Source organism: Trachypithecus francoisi, unplaced genomic scaffold, assembly GCF_009764315.1.
Source record: "Trachypithecus francoisi isolate TF-2019V2 unplaced genomic scaffold, Tfra_2.0 Lachesis_group1, whole genome shotgun sequence".
Lineage (NCBI taxonomy): Eukaryota > Metazoa > Chordata > Mammalia > Primates > Cercopithecidae > Trachypithecus > Trachypithecus francoisi.
The window spans coordinates 78352236-78375672 of record NW_022681454.1 but is presented as its reverse complement, the minus strand read 5'-3'; positions in this window follow the sequence as shown (position 1 = coordinate 78375672).

Sequence of the window (23437 nt, the reverse complement as noted above, 5' to 3'; positions counted from 1 at the left end):
GCCAATCTAACTGCATGTGATGAGGTAATCCATATTCTCCAGGCTCAAGTTTCAGTGTGAGGACTACTTCCAGTGTAACCCTCCCGGCCTATCGTAGTCCCCTCTCCCCACCTCAGGAACAACTTATCTGATTGGTGAATTTGAAAAAGAAACGAAGCATTTTCTGTTCTGGAGCCCTGCCTGCCTGCAGAGAGGGCAGTTAGTAAGCTTCTTATATCAATCTTTGGCCTGGAAGAGGTAAGTCTACTGCTTGAGGCTGAATTCAGTTCAAGGGGAGAAGATTTTAAAGACTGACGTGGTGGTTTTAAAACATATCTGCAAATTCCTTGACATTCTTCCCATGAAGATGTGTAGTCTATGATCCCTCCCTTTGAACCTGGGTGGGACTTTGTGACTGTCTTAATAAACAGAATGCTGTGGTCGTGGGTCAGCTTGATTCCCGGGCCTGTTAGAAAGCCATGCAGCTTCTGTTGGTTTCTCTTGGGACTCTCACTTTGGGACCCTTCAGTCTCTGTGAAAGAAGTCCAGGTGCCCTGAGGTCACCATATGGACAGGTGTAGGGGAGTGATGTCATTCCAGACCCAGCTGATGGAGTCTTTCCAGCTCAGTTGCTAGACGTGTGCATGCATACTCCCATTTCCAGCCACTATTTAAATACAAACACACCAGAGACCAGAGTGAAACTTTGATGAGCCTGGCCAATTTTCACATCACAAGGAAATAAATGATTACTTCATGTCACTGTTTTGGGTGGCTTATCACACAGCAAGAAGAAGGAAAAGAAGAAAAAAAAAATGGAACATACATGCTCTACACCCTAGGCTTTACTAGTAATGAAGATGGATCTCCCTTTAAATCCCCTTTCTTATTTCTCAATTGGTTACAAACTCAGAAAAGAAAGAAATCTATTTTGTGGCTCCCTAAAACTCCATCTTTAATTGTCCATTATAAGAATTTCTCCCACCCCACTCTGTGGTCATGGATGGGCCATAGGTCTCTGTTTGACTCTCTCTAGTGATTGGAAATGCCTCCTAAAACATTCAAATTACAATGGCTGTTTCTTAGAATGTTCTTTCTTAAGTTTATTAAAAAGCTTCTGAAGCAGCACAGAACAAAACTGCTCCATTTTCTACATACACATCTTTCAAACCTTTCATGACAGACATCACATATTTCTCAGTCAATTATCTCAATTTCCTTCCCCTTTTCCTCTTATACAAGGTTAAAATAGTGCAATGGTCCTTAAATTCGAGCATGCATCTGAATCATTCAGAGGGCTTGTTACAACATGGATTCCAGGACCTCATCCTCAGAGTTTCTGATTCAGGAGATCTGTGATAGGACTGGAGAATTTTCATATCAAACAAGTTCCCACGCACTGCTGATGCTGGGATCCAAGGACCATTCTTTGAGAACCACTGGGCTTGAGATGTATAGGATGGTAGAAAGAGTCTTCAATGAGAAGTTGAAAGGCCTGGGTTGTCATGCCGGCTGTGCCATCTTCTATAAAATAATAATAATAACAAACCCAAAGGTTTCTAACAAAACAAAGATCCCTAATAAAAACTAAGGTCTTTGCCAATGTCACACAGTGGTGATGATGGACAGTGATAACAACACATAAGTGCTTTGCAAACTGTCTGGGACTATGTAGACAGGAAATGTGGCTTGAAGAGATTTGCCTGTAGACTCCATCTAAGTGTTAATATCCTTTTTCAGAGTGACATGAGAATTCAACAGCACATGACAGATGAAAACTATAGCAGAATCTGCTAACCCATTTCCTGTTTGCTCCTTCTACAGATTCCTGTTCTTCCCAGAAGCTCTTGTAATCTGGAAATAAAAGCAAATCGTGAACGTATACTGAGTGGTTTCCACATGCATGTGGAAGAGGTTACATTCTGAAAGGAGAAGAACTGAGCTGCTTCCTAGCTGGGACAATTAATTATTCTGAGCCTCAGCTTCCTTTGGGGAAAGGGATAACAATAGCCCTACCTCAAAAGTTGTTGTGAGGATTAAATGAGTTAATATATGTAAAGCCCTTAGAAACAGGCTTGGCAAGGATTAATTACTGTTGTTATTGTTGTTTCTCCATTTTAAAAATGAGGATTGAGACTTTGAGAGTTTGAGTAATATAACTTAAACTCTCACAGCTGGGAGCTCTCTGCAAGCCTCTCTCCCAGTTAAACAGAGAAATTAGAGCAGGGATGTCAAAATAAAATGTAAAGACCATACCTCTCACATCATCACCTCTGCTGGTGAAAGGCATTGCTAATTGATCATAGTATTCTGCCCCGATCATAGTATTCTGGACAAGGCTTCATAACCCTCTTCGAGACTGTGCGGTGGTTGGTGAGAGCTGCTTTGGAGTCCATGAGACAGGCATGTTTGGCCACACCAGAGCAGGAAAACCGAATCCTGGGACACTTTTAGAACACTAAATTGGAAGCACTAAAACCCAGTAATGGAAACCAGGAATAAAAGTCTCAGGCTACTGACTGATGGGGGAAAAAATCCTAGTGCTGGCCCCACTTCTCCTTCTAAATTCATTTCCCTGACTCACAGCCTTCCAGATCTTGGAGTGATGTCAAAGAAAAGAAAGCCATTTCTACTGCCATTCTACCTTTGGTGTATAGGCCAATGGTTTCTTCATCACTTAAAAAAATAACTTTATATTTCAAAAGACATGCTTCAGTGACTCAATTTTATCCAAGGCAAACTTCATATTAAATGCTTCCTGATCAGCAGCAGGAGATCCATTAAAACCAAATAAAAAGAAACACATTTTAAGGATCAAAGAAGATGAAACACTGCAGAAATGCCACCATTGTATTCAAAGGTCCAGTAGTTCTACATTGTGAAGTCCTTGATTCCTCACAATAGTTCTAGAAAAAGTAATTGTTTAATCATGATGAAGACATGGCTATAAGTAATATTAATTAATTTGCCTTGGGCCTACATTTAATCCTTCTACCACACTGAGCTCATTATGCATAGTAATGGATAATCTTCAAAGCGATGTTTTAGCATTCCCCTACCCGCTCTCCACCATACCTACACAGGCACTTTCTCTTACCACTATTCCCTGGCCAGCTTCATAAGCTCTCATTCTAGTCCAGAGCTCAGAACAGAGCTAAGTTCTCCTTGAAGGTGGACACACTTATAACCAGAACTAACATGTATTAAACTCCCAGATGTTCCAGGCAGAGTTTTGTTCATTTAACAAGCACTCATACAGTGTCTTCTATGTACCAGCTACTTTTTTCTAAGCATTTCACAAATACTAACTCATTTCATCTTCACAATAAACCTATAACATTTTACAGAAGAACAAAACTAGGCACAGACAAGGCAAACAACTTGCCTGAGATCACACAACTAGAAAGTGGCACAATTCCATTAGGAGCAGGGGTGATAATATAGCATGGTGAAGGTATAACATTAGGTGTTCATGGCTATCTGCAGATGAACTTAGTAATTTTTAGTTAGCCCAACAAGGTAAGCACTGCGAATTCTTTCCATTTTAGAGTTAACAAGAACCAAGACTAAAAAGGCTAAGTAACTTGCCCATTACCACACAATTAATGTACGCAGGCTCTCAGAGTGCAGAGCAGACACCTGTACCCACCAGGCTGTGTGGGAGAGACTTCCACTTCTGTTCCCGCTATGGTTTGTTGCAGACATAATTCCCCTGTTTCTGGCTCTCCAATGAAGGCTTTCTACCACTACCAGCATCACCAATACTGCTACCACATTGTTACGTGGCTCTTGAATAAACCGTTTCAATCGTTCTAGCAACCCAACTTCCCACCTCCCAGGTACCACACATAGTTGCCCTCAAGGCAAGTCCAGACACAGGGGTCTGTTTGTCTCCCCTTAGGGTGAAGGTTAGTCCTGCAATAGCCAGGACCTAGTCATGCTAACTGCCAGGCACTCCTCAGAGCACCTCATCAAACCTGCTCAAATATAATCGCTGTGCCAAGAAAGAGACAACTTCATATCGCATAACCCTTAACCTAAGAATCTGCATTTCCCTAGCAATTAAATTTTCTGGCATATACAGCAGGAATAGTCATCTATGGCAGAGTCTGAAACAAAGAATGTAGTTAAGTTTAGACTTAAATTGAAATTGGGGAGAGAGAATTGCAAAACAGTGCAATGGAAATACAGTATTAGCTGCTCAACCCTTTAATGTATTTACCATTTGGAGAACAGAGAGTTTCTCTGGAGGTGTTGGTAACCAAAGCACTTGGATAGTAAGGAATGGGCATAACCAACAAGTTAGGCGGTTGGGCTACCTTTGAGATTCTCTCTCTCTTTTTGATTCACAGAAGTGAAGCAGCAATTACTGTTCATTTCCTGGCGGACCACTCCTGGGAGTTGCAAACAAGATGTTTTCTATGGATGCTCTTTATCTTTGGAATCCTCTTCCTTCCTGGACTGGCAACTGCAGAATCGAAATCTCTTGGCCTTCCACAAAGCCTTTTCCAAGGTTTGTCTTTTTAATTGAGCTTCCACTTAAGCATACTTAAGACTATTTGTTTACTACAGAAAACACCATGAAACTTGGCCATAAAATGGTGCGGGATCCTCTTTTTTTCTGGTTTTTGAAGATCCAACTCAAGGCTCACTTTAGTAACCACTCCTTCTTCTTGTGCTTTTCTATTAAGGATTTTTTTTTAGACCATAGAAAAGGTCTTTACAATGATTTGCTTAAGACTTAGTTTTGAATCCCAGAGGAGTTTAGCCCTTTCTTTTTTTTTTTTTTTTTTTTTTTGAGAGGGAGTCTCGCTCTGCCGCCCAGGCTGAAGTGCAGTGGCCGGATCTCAGCTCACTGCAAGCTCCGCCTCCTGGGTTTACGCCATTCTCCTGCCTCAGCCTCCCGAGTAGCTGGGACTACAGGCGCCCGCCACCTCGCCCGGCTAGTTTTTTTTTTTTTTTTTTTTGTATTTTTTAGTAGAGACGGGGTTTCACCGTGTTAGCCAGGATGGTCTCGATCTCCTGACCTCGTGATCCACCCGTCTCGGCCTCCCAAAGTGCTGGGATTACAGGCTTGAGCCACCGCGCCCGGCCGAGTTTAGCCCTTTCTAAGAGGAATGCACAGACATAAAGTCTGTGGAAGGCAAAACAAAGTCCAGTGGTCATGCTAAGCCAAACCTAGGCATCAGTGTAAGTTCCAACTAATTCCATAGGGGAAAAAATGTTTTTAAACATCCAGGACAAATGAGAAGCCATAAATTAATTTTAAAATATTTTTCACTTTAATGACTTTAAAAGCTTAGGAAAGTTAGCTGTTTTTTCTAAGCTTGTCTTGCACAAAAAAAAAAAAAAAAAAATTGAAATACTGTTTATATGTCCATATTTGAGAAACCAAGCTGAGCTAAGATCGTTAAATTTTTAGGAAAAAAAAAGATCATATAAACACAAACTTTCCAAAAGCAACATCTTTAGTAATGAACGAAGTTTATTTTCACTACCGAAATTCATTTTATTGTGTGTCCCATTGTCCTAGTAAAAGTTTAGTGAGGAAATCAACATGAATGTTAAAATAGGGATATGACATTTTGTGATCTAGCTGGCTCTTATTAACTCTTGATTTGCACATTTCCACAGCGTTCTGTTAGCCAGTATTGGCCACTGCCTGCAAAACCATTCATCCCTTTTTCTAAAACCCGTTTATAGCCAGGACGCAGTTTCACACTCACACCAGTTTGTCATCATCCTGCTATTTCCCAGCACCTATCAAAACCCTGCGATGGGTTTGTAAAGCACGAAGGTCACTTGTGGTGATCCAGGAAGGCAGGAAGGCCCCATGATGCTTTCAGATTAGAGTATCCTCTGCACCTTGGCTTCTGTACTCCTGCTTCCTGCCTGCCTGCCCTTGAAGGAGTCCTGGTGGGACCATGGACTGGAGGATGCTGTTTCCACAACTCACACGCTATGAAGACTCCAGTTCTTGGATTTTTGATGACCTCTGTGTCCCTTACTTGCCGACTCCCCACCGCCACCCCGCTAGCCCTGTGTTTGAAATGACAAGCTGCTGTTTATTTATAGCTCCCTTTCCCACTTTTAAAAGAAACCAGTGGTTAAAGATGTGCCAGGTGGTGCTGTTGATAAACAACAAGTTCTAATACCAGATTTCCTCCTGGGAATTCAGGCCTCATTTATTCTGGCTGCTGATCGACATGGGAAGAAACTTGGCTGTGGCTTTGAGACATTTTTCCTTTGGTAGCTCATCTCCAACCCCCACAGAGTGACAGAAACTGGCTGTGCAGGAGTCCCTGGGGCTATTTCTGATGGTGGCCAACATTTACTCTAACGTTACCCAACTTACAAAGTTTCTGAGGTCAGCCACCTCCTCCCTGAGCACCCAGTCTTAGGATGGTACCTATGTGACTCCAGGATTCCCCTAGTCATGCCCCTTTATCTGCCATAGCCAACCAAAATCCATCCTTTAGACCTGTTGCACTTTCCACCAAAACATTTATCTCTGTTTCTGGACATTGTATATGCTCAATAGATATATTTGAAAGTTGCACGAACTCTATCCATTCTTTTCCAGTTTCACTGATATTCCCTCATTCTAGAATTAGTGCATCAATCCATCAACTGTTTTTCTTATTGCTAAGCTTCATGAGAGACAGTGGGGTGTGCTGGAGCCTGAAGGTCTGATCAAGATCAGCTTTGCCCCTTCTTGATTATGTGGTCCTGGGCCAGCTTCCTCACACGTGTGAGCAAGCACTAATTGAGTGGTTACAGGTCAAGGACTGTGCAAGACACAGGAGATGGAGAAATGAAAGATAAAGTGTCTTCCCACAAGCTGCAAAGATCCCACAGCCTAGTGGAGAAAGCATAGAAACAACAATTGCTGTGTAGTGTGGTGGAGGCATGCGATAGAGATGTCATGGATGCACAGTGAAGGGTCTGAGTCCAGCTGCTGGTGGAAGGGACAGCAGTCAGGGACGGCTTTCCAGAGGAAATGACACAACAGCTAGGTCTAGAGTTATGAATTAGGCATTTGGAGAAGAGGAGAAAGGGATTATCTGGCACAGAGCACAAAATATGCAAAGTCAAGAAATGGCAGGGGGCTCCATGTCAGTTTGAAAAATCTGGCACAAAGAGTTCATATGGAAGAATGGTCGGAGACGATGCTGGAATGCGAGGTAAGCGGCATGTGTTCTGCAACAGGGCATTTCATTTTTACCCCATAGATCATGGGGAGCAAATGAAAGATTTAAAAACAGAAGTAGCCTGATCGGATACGCATTTTGGAATGCTCACTCTAAAGAACAGAAAGCAGTAAAGGGCGTTAAAATGCATTCATTTAACAACTATTTAGTGGCATCTTCTGTGTGCCTGGCACACATTTGGCAGGCAGGGTTTCTGCCAACCAGACCATGCAGTCTAGTTTAGAGACAAGAGGAAGACTTGGAGGCCAATATAAGGCAGTGTGAACGAAGAGAAGAATACTGATTTGAGAAATATTTCAAAGACAGAATTAATAGGACTCAGTGACAGCTTAGCTGAGTGAGGGGAGAAGGGACAAGAAGAGATCTTGGATGACATCCATGTTTCTAACTTGGGCAATTGGGTGTCCAATGATGACATCCATACAGTGTTTCTTAACAGAAGGGCCAGTAGCATTTTTGACAGGACAATTCTTTGTGTATGGGACTCTCTTGTGCATTTTTTTAATGTTTGACATCTTTGGCTATAATCCACTTAAATGCCAATAGAATTGCCTGGTCGTTGCAACATCAAAAAAGTCCTCTTCCATACCCCCACACCCTCAACACACACATTTCCAAACACCTCCTGAGAGCCAGAAAAAAGAAGGAAGGATGGATTGAGGTTGGGTGGATAAATTAAACCAGTTTAGGGTGTGTTGAATTTGCACTTCTAATCAAAGCCTTCCATATCTGTGGAGCATCCAGTATGTGCCATCACCTTCCCCTGCTTATTACCAGCAGGACGTAGGCAAGTGGAGATGTCAACTTCCTACTCTAGGGATACTGGTACTACCCTCACTTACAGACCCACCTGCCCAGTCACTGCAGAATTCAGCTTCTCCCATCAAAACGTATTTTTTCAGCAATTACAATTTTCCTTCTTACTACTTCCTTCTCCACATTCTGACAATACCGACATTCCAGAAGTTGTCCAGGGCTACGAAGAGCTGTGGTCCAGCATAGCATCTGACATGCTAAGGAGACATATCAAAGGTAGGCTCACTCTCAATCTAAGCATTTTCAATCCTCCAACCTAACTTGGTTCCACAGCTCAGCTCGGTTCACCATAAACTTATTTCTTCTGATAACCCATTCAAATGCCCTTGAGCTTGTTCTCACTGTTTCCTTTACACGTGATCTGATATTTCCCTCTGGATCTGGCATTAGAGCTATAAGAAAGAGGTGCTCCCACATCCCACTGCAATCTCTATAGGACTCTCTTCATTAACTGATGAAGCCAGTGGCGTGAATGTAATTGCCCAGAGTACATGTGTTATGTAAGATGGTCCAAGGACAGAACTTTGTGAACACCAATACTGAAGAAAGGAACAGTGGTTTAGGTACCCACAGAAGATGCAAGAAGCAAGAGGAGGCACAGAACAGAAGGAAAACCAGGAGGAGCTACAAAGGAAAATATCTCATGAAGAAAGGATTGATTCAGCATTAAATATGAAAGGAAAGTCAAATACGATAAAAACTAAAAAGAGTATTCTGAATTCAGCAATGGAGAAGAAATGAGTATCTTTGGTTTACCAGTTGAGATAAATAGATTATGTTTCATTAACAAATGACCCCACATACCAACAGCTCATGATATCAGAGGCTTATTTCTTGCTCTCATTATGCGTCCACTCTGGATTATTGGCTACTGATCTGTTCAGGTCCATTTCACTCTAAGATCCAGGCAGAAAGGATAGCCTCCATCTAGAAGGAAAAGATCAACGGAGGAATCATGCAATGAATCTAGAGCTTCTGCTTAGAAACGTGGCAAACATAACTTTTTCTCACATTTTATTGCCTCCATCTAGAAAGAAAAGATCAGTGGAGAAATCATGCAATAGATCTTAAGGCTTCTGCTTGGAAATGTGGCAAACTTGACTTTTACTCACATTTTATTGGCCAAGGCAAGTCATATAGCCAAGCTTGATGTCAATGAACAAGGATAATCAGAAAGTTGTCTGGTAGGGAGGAGCTGATAAAAAGAAGTTCCACAGGGAGTGACAGAAAACGTTTGTGCACAATAACACAGTCCCCACGCTAGGCAAAAGACATGGTGTATGTAAAAAGTTACTATGGAAGATGTAATTCATTATGGCTTTATCCCTAATTTACCCAATGCAGAGCTATTATTATCATTATTAACCTTCTGTATCTCCATGATGTCATTCCCATATTTAAGAGCCATTGCTCCCTCTATTTTGTTCAACTCAGACCCGAGGCTTTTTTGCATTCAGCTCCTACCATCCCTCTTCGCACCCACAAAGCTACTCATACCACTCTCTATCTCAAGGGACTTTCTCTTTTCCCCCAGTCCCTGTCCCTCAGCTCCTTATGAGGCCACCTCAAAGCCACTCTGCAGAAAGGCATCTTAGATTAAACCAACTCAGCCCTAACAAACTCCTCTGTTGTACAGTATGTCTTGTATTATTTGGTCCCAACACAATGTGGTATGTAAATGCCTGGTGGTGGTTTCAAATGTGAATGTGTGTATAAAACGTTTTGGGAAGCCTGAGATTGAGGTGCAGGAGAGGGGTGAGTGGGAGAATGTGGGTTCTGGGCTGGTTACCCTCTGCGTTTCTCTCTAAATCTGTTCTCCATCATTCCCTGCCTTGTTCTGTGCCCCAGGAGGCTGACTGCCATAGATGGTAAAAGCAGAATTCCTTGCCATCTGGCTGCCAGTGGGTTCAGCCAGTGGGAGGCACCAATATGAAGACTGGAAGATCAGAGAGCAACAAGGGTATTTATGCTCTCCCACACCCAACACCCCTTGCTCTGACCCTGGCAGTGGCCAGATGCTGTGGATTGAGCTCCTGTCAGGCAACCTCTCTTCCACTACTCAAGCTCCAGTGGTGCTATTCATGTCTCTTTTTCTTCAAGCTAGGCCATGGTCTTTTATATTGCAAATTCCGTAACTGGAACCTGCGAGGAGGGCCAACCCCTTCCACTCCTACCCACAACTTTCATACTCTTTAAGGCATTTTGTTGGTCACTTTTCATGTATGCTTCCCTCTGGGTCCTTATATTCTTTTCTTTAAGGTCAAGTCATCTAGCTGTGTTGAGAGTCTAGCACAAGGCCTCTCTGATGACTAAACAAGAACCCTGCCTCCCAAAGGACTGATGCATGACTGGAGTGATGGCTCATGTGGTCTAGAGAATTTGTATTTCTAAAAAGCCATTGACCTGAATCTAACTATACACACAGGCATTCATAAAATCATGATGCAGAAGACCTAGTAATTCCAGTAAAGTTATCTAGCCTTAATAAAAGTGGAAAACAACATGGTGACCATCCCTAGATGATCATGCTAAAGCTTTAAAAATCAAATTGAACAAAGTATATAAAAGTCCCGAAGAAATGACAGGTTTAGAAGTCTTCAGAGGTCACCTCAATTTCCTCATGCTCCGGTAATTCCACTTTGGAAGAAAGTAGGGTATAAATTAGTCAACATGTGGTCATGGAAGTTATCTAAGGCCTTGCCACTCAAAGTGGCCTACGGACCAGCAACACCAGCATACCCAGGAGCTTGTCGGAAATGCAGACTCTGAGGTGCTCCAAGACTTGCTGGATCAGAATCTGCATATTAATCTAATAGGATTACCAGGTGAGTCCTTTGCCCGTTGACACTGGAGAAGCACTGGTCTAAAAGAGTTCTCAAACTATCCGGGATGAAGAAGCAGTTGTTGTTTTTCTTTTCATTTTGTTTTGTTTCTTTTGGTTGCCCCTCGCCCAGTCTGTTGTGCACTGATACCTTAGAAAATATAATAAAAATGAATTACTAGAATAACGAAAAAAGAGATTTACAAAATACAAAGTCAAACTTTTTATTAGTAGGTTCAAACGATATATAATTATGCTATCAAATTGTTATAGAAGTCTTTTAATGCATGCAGTCTGTTTCTCTAGATTCCTCATCATTGACCAATATCAGGTCACAGATGGGCAGCAGACTATGGATCACACTGAGTAGTGCTGCTCTAAGTTATTGCCATTTTACAGGCAATCAACAGAGGAAACCAAAGCCTACACAAACAATATACCCGAGGTGACAAAGCTGGTTCATAGGAGAGCCAGAATTGAGACTTATGTCTCCCAAACTATTTCCAACAGAACATATTAATCCTAATGAAACTTTTAAACATTTATTGAACACTTGATTTGAGCCAGGTACAGTGTTTTACAGGGATTATCTTGTAGTTACCCCCAATCCTATGAAGTTGATGCTGTCGATGCCCTCATTTTACAGTTGAGAAACCTGAGGGTTAGAGAGGTTAATACCTTGCACAAGTTTCCATGACTAAGTGGTGAAGATGAAATTTGAACCCAAGTTTAACCACAATTAAAGAAAACGTGCTTGGATTAGGCAGGGTTCTCCAGAGAAACAGAACCAATAGGATATATATTTGTCTATCTATCTATCTATCTATCTATCTAAGAGTTTGTTTATTTATTTATTTTGAAACAGAATCTTGCTCTGTGGCCCAGATTGGAACGCAGTGGCATGAACTCAGCTCACTGCAACCTCTGCCTCCTGGGTTCAAGTGATTCTTGTGCCTCAGCCTCCCAAGTAGCTGGGACTACACGCCTCCACCACCACGCCTGGCTAATATTTGTATTTTTAGTAGAGATGGGGTTTCACTGTGTTGGTCAGCCTGGTTTCGAACTCCTGACCTCAAGTGACCCACTCACCTCGGCCTCTCAAAGTGCTGGGATTACAGGCATGAGTCCCCCTGCCTGGCTGAGAGATTTATTATAAGGAATTTGCTCCAGTGATTATGGAGGAGAACAAGTCTTAAGGTAAAGAGCATAAATCAGCAAGCTGGAGACCCAGGAGAGCTGATGAGTTATTTCTAGTTTGAAGGCCAGCAGACTCAAGGCCCAGGAAGAGCTAATGTTTCAATTTGAGTCTGAAAGTAGGAAAAATGTTGCTATCCCAGTTTGAAGGTAGTCAAGCAGGAAGAATTCTCTCTTACTTGGAGGAGGGTCAGCCTTTTTGTTCTCCTCAGGCCTTCAGCTGATCAAATACGACCCACCATCATGAGGGAGAGCAATCTGCTTTATTCTATCCACTGATTTAAATGTTAATCTTATCCAAAAACGGCCTCACAGAAACACCCAGAATAATGTATGACCAAACATCAGGGCCACCTGTGGCCCAGTCAAGTTAATATATAAAATTCAGCATCACAGTACTTAACCACTATCTTACACTGCCTCCCCTCTCCACTTTTTTCATGAATTATTAATTATAGCAACAAATGCATCAGTTATACAGTACTCATAGGCTTGGACTTGCAGGCAATTCTACTTCACATGAAAATAATATGCTGGCCCAGTATCCCTAGGGGCGTCTGGAATTTTAATTGAGAAATCTGTAGGGCTTTTGGATATATTCAAACATCATTGTGTCTGTTACTGGTGCATTACTGACAGTGAAATCCAGTGCCTGAAACCACCTTCTCTTCTCTTAGTTCACATTCCCCAGCTGTGGTCTGCGTGCCTGGTGAGTGCTCAGTAAGTGAGACTTACTGCCTGGCACACTCTTAACAGCTCTTGAGGACTAGATTCAGGGTTGACTCTCAAGTGTTGCATTACATAAAGACCCAATTCCTGAGGCAGAGTTTTGGGTGTTTCAAGGGTACTCGAGGACCTTGGCATCACATCACATTTCTTTGAGGATTTAGGAGCTCTGGGGTGCTCTTGCTTAAAGGAAAGGCCTGGACTGGACCCACATGATTTGGGGGATAAAAGGGAATGGACAGAGAAAGGCAGGTACTATGTTTCTCTCTCTGTCTCTATCTCTCTTTCCTTCTTTCTCTCTTCCTTCCTTCCTTCCTTTCTTTCTTTTTTTCTTTCTTTCTTTTCTTTCTTTCTTTCTTTCTCTCTCTCTTTCGCAAACACACACACACACACACACACATGCATAGATCACCAATTTTTATTTAGCCTAGTGCTTCCCATGTGATATGATTTGGATCTATGTCCCTGCCCAAATCTCATATCAAATTGTAATTCCCAGTGCTGGAGGTGGGGCCTGATGGAAGGTGATTGGATCATGGGGATGGTTTCTCATGGTTTAACATCATCCCCCTTGGTGCTATCATCATGATAGGGAATTCTTGTGAGATCTGGTCGTTTAAAAGTGTGTGGAACCTCCTCCCTCTGTCTTGCTCCTGTTCCAGCCATGTAAGACATGCCTGTTTCCCCTTCACCTTCCGCCATGATTGTAAATTTCTTGAGGCCTCTCCAGAAGCAGAAGTCACTAGGCTTCCTATACAGCCTGTATAAATGTGAGCCAATTAAACATCTTTTCTTTGTAAATTTTCCAGTCTCAGGTATTTCTTTATAGCAGTGCAGGAATGGACTAAAACATCACGTAGTCACAGATCAGCGAATCCCAGCTCTTTCTACTTATGAATAACTGCTTAAAGGCACAGATTCTGGTGGCAGACGATGAATCCCACTGAAAAGGCCTTGCTTTAGCTGCTTTCTCTGCCTAGAATCCTCCCCCACTGATACCCGCTTGGCCAATTTCCCCACCTCTTTGAAGTGTTTATTCAAATCTCTCCGCCTCAATCTAAACAGCTGAATTAGTTTCCTAGAGCTGCTGAAACAAATCTGTGGATTAAAACAACAGAAATTTACGTTATTACACTTCTAAGGGCCAGAAGTTCAAAACCAAGATGTAAGCAGGACCATGCTCTCTCTGAAGACTCCAAGAGACCCTCCTTACTTGACTCTTCCTAGATTTGGGTGGTTGCTGTCAATCCTTGGCATTCCTTGGCTTGTAGATACATCCCTCCAATCTCTGTCTCTGTATTCATGTGCCGTTCTCCCTATTTATCTGTTTTCTCTTCCTAGAAGGACACCATTCATTATGTTAGAGTCCCAATCCATTATGACTTTAAATTAAATCATTATATCTGCAGACTTTATTTACAAATAAGATCAAATTTTGAGGTTCTGGGTTAACATGAATTTGGGGGTGAACAGGAAGCCTTCCCTCCGGCTTCCAAAAATTCATCTCTATCTCATGTGAAAAATGCATTCACCAAATCCAACATCTCCCAAATTCTTAACCCATTGTAGCATTAGCTCTAAGCCCCAAATCTCATCTAGGTACAGTCAATTCAAAAAGTTCCAAATCTCATCTACTAAATCATTTAAATCATGTATGGGCGAGACCCTGTGTATGGTTTGTCCTGGGAAAAAAATTATCTCCATTTATGAGCCTGTAAAAACCTAAAAAACAAGTTACTTGCTTACAAAACACAATAGCGAGGCATAAATAGGACAGACATTCCCATTTCTAAAAGGGACAAAATAGAAGAATAAAGGGGTTAGTGATCTAAGGCATATTTGCAACCAAGCAGGGCAAATTCCACCAGGTTTCCAGGCCTGAGAATAATTCTCTTTGGCTCATTGCTCTGCCTCTAGGCCTGCTGGGGCAGCCCCACCCTTTGGGTTCTTTGTGGCAGTCCTGCCTCTTGGGCCCCTGACTCCGCCCTCAAAGTCATTCTTTCTTCATTTCATCTCATCTCTGTCTATTTCATTCAAGACCAGCAGAGTTTCTTCTACTCTCAAAACTCATATCAGTCTTCCCTGGATGTCAAGGGGATCTATGCCATTAGACACTAGGGTTTTTTGCAGATCCCTCCTAGATAACTCAGTCTGTATTCTTGGTTTCTGCTGAGATGGTTGATTGGATCTGTGAATCACACACCTAATCTCCTTAGCAAATAGTTGTTCAACCACACCTTTAGCCTTGTTACCAGATAGATATAGAATTTCTCAAATCATCAAATGCTAGTTCTTTTTTGCCTAACAGTTTATTCCTCAACTTACATTTTTCTTCTCACAACTTACTACAAGTAGCAAAGAGAAGCCAGGCTGTACCTTCCATACTTTGCTTGGGAATGTCCTCAGCTAAATATCCAAGTTCATCATTTACAAGTTTTACTTTCTACTCAAAAGCTGAACACAAATGAGTCAAGTGTTCTGCCACTTTATAACAAGGAGTACTTTTCCTTCAGTGTGCAATAACATGTTTCTCATTTCCATCTGGACATAATTGAAGCACTTTTAACTTTAATATCTGTAGCAACATTCTGTTCATTAGAATATACATAATTTATGTAAGATAATAGAAGTTTTCTCTATAATTCTCCTTACTTCTTTTTGAGTCCTCACCAGAATTCCCTTCATTGGTATTTCTGCCAACAATATCTTCAGGCAATCTAGGTTTTTTCCATTATGCACCTCAACATTCTTCCAGCCTCTATCATTACCCAATTTCAAAGCCACTCTCACATTTGTAGGCATTTATTATAGCAGCACCCCACTCTTGGTACCAAAATCTGTATTGGTCAAGGTTCTCTAGAGATTTGTTTTAAGGAACTGGGAAGCTTGCATAGCCATAATCCATACAGCAGGCTAGTAAGCTGGAAGCTTATGCAGAAGTTAATGTTACTGTCTTGCCTTAAGTACAAAATTTGTAGAGCAAGCCCGCAGGCTAGAAACTCAGGCAGGAATTAAGTCTGTGATCTTCAGGCATAATTTCTTCTTTTCTGGAAACCTCAGTTTTGAAGGCTCTTAAGACTTTGAACTGATTGGGTGAGGTCCACCTACATTATCAAGGGTAATCTTTACTTAAAGTCAATCATAGTAGATTTTAACCAATAAATGCCTTCAAAGGAATACCTAAATTAGTGCTTGGTTAAATAACTGATGCTATAGAGTATCCAAATTGACACAAAACTAACCATTACAACTGCCGACCAACATCCCACCCCTCCCTTGCACTCCTATTCTCCTACCTTGACCTTTATTTATTTTTGCCACAGCACTTAATATCTTCTAACATATCCTATAATTTACTTATTTATTATGCTAATTACTGTATCCTTCTTCCTTGAATTTATGAAAATAAGGAATCTTTTCTAGTCTTTCACTGATATATTGCAAACACCTAGAATAGTGTCCAGCACTCAATAAGTACATGTTGAATGAATGCATTCAGACTGTGGAAATAACTGGAAAGTTACCATCATTGGATGAATTATTTAATGCCACTGAACAACTAAAAGCAAATAAGCAAACGAGAATCGACCTCCTAAGGCTGTCATAAAGATTAAACAAAATAATGTTTATAAAGGTCCAGGCACACAGAGAGCCCTCAATAAACAACATCAATGATTGTCATCACATGTGACAGTTCCCTCCCATTATTCTTTCAGCAAATGCTTAGAAAGCACCTACTATGTGTTGTGTACAGTTTCAGGCACAGGGGGATTCCATGGAGAGTGTAACAAAGTCTCTGCCATCTTGGAACTTACTTTCTTTTGTAAAAATAAGGTCATGCACAAATCTCCTGCCCTAGACAACTATTTACTACCTTTTTATTACAACCTATGGCTCTACTGCAAGGTTACGTTCATGGGCAATAAGAAGATCTTGCCCAGCAGGTTGAACATAGTTGATCAAGGACACGATGGGCATCTACTTCAAACTTCATCCCTCCTTCACTGTCAAATACTTTGCCACACAACTGTAAGGCCCTGCCTGTCTGAGCAGTGGGATAACACTTGGCCTCACAGTTGGATGGTAGGGCTTCCAAACTCACATGGTCAGGGTAATTAGCATCACATCCAAAGCCTCCTCTCCTTCATTCAGGGTGAGCAAGGGCTTATTTCATGTATGATCTAAGCAAAGAAAGAGAAATCATTAGAGTGAAATCAAGGAGAGCTTCCCAGGCTGGTCCGGTCTGCACAATGCTAGTTCCAGAATGTTTGAACAGCATTTTGAGAATTCCCTCTCCGCCCAAACCCACAGGCAGATTCACATGTCTGGGTATGGGGACGTGGGTGAATGCTGAGAAACTGCCGAGGGCTACAGAGTATCCCCAGTTCAATGGTTCTCAACTTTGACTGCTCTTTACTATCATCTGGGGGGCCCTTAAAATTTCTGATGTACAGGCTGTAAGTAAATCAGAATCTCTTGGTGTGGGATCCAGGCATCAGTGCTTTTTAAAGCTTCCTGTAGATTCCAACGTGTGGTTGAGATTCAGAACTACACCCTTAAAGGCTCTAGGTCACACTTAAACCAATGTTTCTAAAACTTTCACATGCATATGAGCCAACTGGGGATCTTGCTAATGGTGCGGACTCTGCTTCAGTAGCTTTGGTGCTGAGATTCTGCATTTCTAAGAAGCTCCCAGGCAGACACTGAGGCTGCTAGTCAGCAATTACATTTTCAGTAGCAAGACTCTACTAATTTCTTATCCAAAAGAGGCCCTGAAGGTTTGGGTAGTTTTAAAACTAATACAGGCGTTGGTATTGACTCTAGAGAGTGTAGGATGGCTACAAAACTCACAAAGAAATGGGTTTTTCTACAACCTTTTTGTTGTTGCTTTTTTTAATTTTTGTTTCTGCTTTTTTGAGATAGGGTCTTGTTCTGTTGCTCAGGCTGGAGTACAATGGTGCAATCAGGCTCACTGCAGCCTGGAACTCGTGGACTCAAGCAATCCTCCCACGTCATCCTCCTGAGTGGCTAGGACTATAGGTATGCAACCACCAGCTAATTTATTTATTTATGTATGTATTTATTTATTTATTTATTGAGACAGGGTCTCACTCTGTCACCCAGGCTGGAGTGCAGTGGCGTGATCTTGGCTCACTGCAACTTCTACCTCCCAGGTTCAAGTGATTCTCATGCCCCAGCCCCCTGAGTAGCTGGGAGTAGCTGGGACTACAGGTGCGTGCCACCATACCTGGTTAAATTTTTGTATTTTTTGGTAGAGATAGGGTTTAATCATGTTGGCCAGGTGGGTCTCGAACTCCTGGGCTCAAGTGATCCTCCTGTCTTGACCTCCCAAAATGTTGGAATTACGGGCATGAGCCACCACGCCTGGCCCCTAAAAGCCTTCTTAAGCTGTACCTGTGGCCTGAGGTATGCAAGCTGGCATAGCTAGAACAGTACATGGTGGTGATCAAAAAATGTGATTTCTGAGGGTAAATTGAGCAGATTCAAACCCTGGTTCCACCCAGCCCCACCAGTTAATTTCTTTATGCCTCAATTTCTCCATCTGTAAAATGGGGATGTTAACCATATCTACCTCATAGTCTTGTTATAAAAATCAAATGACTTAATACAGATAAAGCACCTAGAATAGTGTCTGGAAAATAGTAAGCTATTTCATCAGTTGTTAGCTATTGTAATTGTTAGAGTTAGGTTTTAAGGTCAAGACAGACATGGGTTCGAATCTCAGCTTAGCCACATAGCAACTATGCAAGACTGATCAGGGGATTTGACCCCTCTAAGCCTTGGTTTTGTCATCTGTGAATGCCTAGTCTACCGACTTGCTGAAATGGTCAAAATAAGTGTAAAGCATATGGTGCACAGTAGGCATCTAAGTGGTACTTAATGAAGAGTCACATTTGGGCTAGACTTCTTCAGGTGCTAGGGGTGCTGCTTCTTGCTGACTATGTGACTGAAAGCAGGGTCACTACCTCTCTAAGTCTATGTTTCTGCATTAGTGAAGTAAGCGATGACAGTAGTGTGGTTTGGAGGAAAAATGTAAACTGTAAAGCTATAAAAGCACATATAGGTTTAACAGTGTAAAGATATTTCTTTGTGCCCCACTGGTGGAAAATGGAAAGTGAGACTATTTTTTGTGCTGACCGTTGTGGGACTGACAAACACTTTCCCAAAGATTTTCTTTCAGTGAAGTGGGAAGTTAACTCAGGTAACATCTCACTTTGTATTCAAGCCTGGTTACACTTTGAAAAAAAATGTCATCCCTCGTTTAAAAAAAATGCATTACAGTGGCTTCTCTGCAAATAAAGTTTGCTTCCAACTCACCCTCTTTTCTTTTATAGATTTTGGTGGTACCCCTGAGCCAAGACCTCTTTAAGCACATCCCAATAAGTCCATTAAAAGGGGATGGGGAAAGGCTGTGTGCCTAATGGGTCTCTTAAAGCAAAATTGGATAATGCACTCCAGAGGGAGCCCCCAGAGGGGGTGAGGTGGCACCCAGCAGTGCCGGGCCACTTGTCTCAGCTAATAAAATTCCCCCTAGCAGCCGTTCCACGTGCCCAGCCCCTAAGTGCCATCTGGCACCCACATCTTGAGATCTGCCGCTTCTGTGTGTGATCCAGACAGCTACAGCTCACTTCCATGTGGCAACACAAGTGTATTGACATTTATCATTGGCTTCCACTTTCCAGAGCAGAGAGAGACAGGCCTGGCAGACACAGAGGATGTACATCTCTGTGGTATCACACCCAGCAGCTGACATGGGGGATTACTTTTCTATTCTGTCACCATTTGGCACAGACGCCTCTACTCAGTGCTAATGACAATCACTAGCTTGTGCTTTGAACAAGGAGAGGAGAGAGAGTTACTCCAAAATCTGTGCTCCATGCAAGCTCTTCTCTCTAGGACAAGATTATGCAACTTTTGCAGATGCAATTCACATTTCAAAAAAAAGAGAAGGAATATGTATCCATATGTTTCTGTTAAAAAATACTGTGGCATTATTTGAGCATGTATCTGTGCATTTGTCGGCATGTTCACATATGCATGTGTATGTGGATAAATAGCATATAAAAATACAGGTTATTTTCCCACAAACTGTATCCTAATGTTGCACTAAGCAGCACACTTAGTTTTCCATTATTAGGATTCAGACATTTGTTTCCTGATCCCCACCAAAGAACTAAAAATCTTCTAGAAAGCCAAAACGTTTTCCTTTCTGTTTAAACTCATTATAGTCCCACTAACAAGAGTCTCAAATGAGCCCTGAGCAAAAGAGAAAACATGACTCAACTTTTAAAGCCCCTGAAAATGCTATGTAAACCAGAATGTTCCCAAACGTTGCCTCGTTTCTGCAGGTGTTACCCCATTCTTCGTAGTCTTTTTTTTTTTTTTTTTTTTTTTACCACAAGCCATTGTTTTAAGGGTGAGCTCATGGTCAAAACAATGCATCTTACATAACTGTGGCTATCAAAAAAATCTCTCCCCCATGTTATCAGGCATTCTCATTTATGGTGAGCTCACAGTCAAATAATCAGCCTTAAAATCAGCCCATGAATCATACTGCCACGGGGGCAGGAAGATGACGACAGCCTCGATGTTTTGCATCCTCCAGAGAGGAGACCAAGGAGGAAATGCTGGTTGGTGAACAAACGTTTATGAGGGAAAACAAAAAGACCTTACCAGGAAGGAGTAATGAACATAGGCTACTATTACGCCAAGTGTGTTACCATGAACCATGGAGTAGCTCAATAAATATTATCTGAGTTGAATTGAAAGATCTCCATCAGCCTGAACAAAGGCAAAGACAGAACTCAAATTCTATTAAGAATATGCATTTGCAAGGAAAGGATAATGAGGCAGAAGAATTCTACTCAAATGCACTTGACTTTGGATTGACCTTCCTGTCCACAGGTATTGAGGAGGAGCTGACAAGAAAGTTCCCTGAAATAAGAAGATAAAGGATCATGGAAACTAAGAGCCAGAAGTAAGAAAGATGAGCTGCCTTGAGTCCAGGGATATGAGTAACTCCAAAGACAAGAAAAATGACTCCTCATCCAGGACTTTTGACTTAAAACTATTTTGCCTCCGTATGGGTCTGTTATGGGTCCAGGCGTTCTGGTGCTTGCAAATGATGACCCAAACCTTCCTGAGGCAGATTAATCAGTCCACTTAAGTGCCAAATGGAAGCAGTTACCTTCTCACCATAGAAACAAAAATCAAGGGTCAGAAGAAATCTCAAGAAGTCTTCCAAGGCAAGGACTTTGCAATGATAATAATAAGAGAGATGATATGGAGAAATGGGCATTATCATACCCCACTGAGAGGAATGTAAACTGATGGAATATTTCCAGAGGACAGCTTGGCAGTATGTATGCCCTTTCACTCATCTAGAGTGTAATTGACCCAATAAAGTCTAGCACTTTATTAATAGGAAATAAGCAATTAAGGCTTTGTACAAAGTTAAAGCTAAAATGGAGTTCATCCTCCTGTTGTTGCTAATAGTGAAAAATGGAAACAATTTAAATGTTCTGTAACAGAACTGGATGAATAATTAGTAGGTATATGAACTGAAATACTGTCAGCCATTAGGTTGATGTATAAGAAGAGTAGCAAGGAAGCACTATATTATTCAATCAAAAAATTTCTAAAACTATGTATCTGATATGATCCCATTTTTGTATAATGCATGTAGGGAAGGATACTCACCTAAATATCGAGAATAGTTATCTCTAGATAGAGGGATAATGTTTGAATTTCATTTTCTTCTTTATATTTATTTTTAATTTCTAAATGGGCTACAGCAAATGTATTATTTTAATTATTTTCTAAATGAGTATTTTTAAAGTCATATGTTCCTGCAAACATTGGCACTTAAATCCCACCAATTTCCCTATTATTTGGAGGGGGGCGGTGAGGAGAAGGAGGATCAGCAGAGATCAAAACCATCTTTTAAAATTACTATTATTGATATAGTTTTACCAACAAAAGAAGCCAGAAAATAGGGTCATAAGTCTGGGCTGGGGAAGATGCAGCCCAGACCAACTGCTCTGAGAAGTTTCAAAGCTCCAGGCATCCCTCCAGGGATGCCTTTTATGGCTACTCCCTCCTCCTTCTCCTCCTGATGAGACAGCACCCAAGTGCAATTTCACATCCTTATGGTTGCAGGTGGAGACTTTGTTTCACGGGCGGTTGTCTCAATTCTAACTGACCTCTGCTGAGGTGTCCTTGGCCCCACCCTGTCACTGGACACTGTGCACAGGTACCCACCTGGTCTTTCATGGTGCCATGCCTTTTCACCGATTCCAGTTGAGAAGTTCCTGCACTCTCTAGCCTCCTCATGCTGACCTCAGCCTCCGCTCTCCCTGCCAGTCTCAAACCTTCTCCATTCTTCAACTGGGGCCTACAGATGAAGCTAGATTTTCTTCACATCTCCCACAAGATGGGAGGACCTGGGGTACCATCCTTGACATTTCTCCTGACTAACCACAGTGTCCCTGTTACTCCTAGGTGCTGCTTCTAGACCATTCTCCTATTTTCCTGATCACCAACTCTCATGCCCACCCAGTTTTAAAGTTTATGTCATTAAATACCATCACTCACTACCCCTTCTTGTCAAGTTTATGCACCAAACCTCAGGTTGTATCCTTCATTCCTTGAAGATTTTGCACCCTGGTTCACAGTCACTCTATTACCACTGCTGGTATAAGAATGTGTGGGTTCAAAATTCAGGGAGATAAACCTTCCTCGGCCTTGGATTCTTAGTTTCTTGATCCCTTCTCCTCTTGTGATATGGTACTCCAACTACTTTATCTGTTCACTGTCAGGATCACACCCTAAACTTTGTTCCCAATAACTGAAATCCTCCATCATCTCAATTTAAGTCTTCCACTCTCCTACTGTCACCTCCTGTTTTTCTAACTCTTTCTCTCTAGTACTCCCCCTCCAAACCCTTCAACTCACCAGGATCTAAAATGCTCTGGTTCTATCACATCTGTGCTATCTTTAACCTCTCTCATATTCTTACTTCCCTCCTAACCCAGCTTAAATTACATGATCGATTATTACAATCACTTCCTTGAATAGGCACTCAAGTTCTTGCCTCTTTCTCTTACTTCATTTTGCTAACTTAATAAAACTCCAACCCTGGTTAGATCCAATTCTCTGCCTATTCTGTGCCTTCACCTGTGCAGCTGAATGTAGCTGGAGAAAATCAAAATTATTTTGGATGGTTTCATTTAAATTCATGATTGCAGTTTTATGGCCCACTCTCTCCTTAAACCTACTTCTCTACTTTCACTCTCATCTGATGACCTTAGCTCCTATTTCACTGAGCAAATAAAAGCAACTGGAAGGGAACTTGCACCACTACACCTACCAGCCTTCTAGCATCAGTGTGCATGTACCTTCTGCTCTCCAATTGCTATGAATGAACAGTCCATGCACCCAGCCAAGGCCAACCCCTCCAGTTATGCACTAGATCCCGTTTCCTCTCACTAACTCAAGGTCATTGCTACAGCAGTTCTCTCTTCTCTCCTGCATTATTATTTTTTCTCTCTACTGGCTTTATCCATCAGCTTATGAATATTGTTATTTCTCCTACCCAAAGTCTCCCTTGATTCCACTTCTCCCTTTAGCCACAACCTCACACTATTATTCCCTTTATCACAAAATTCCT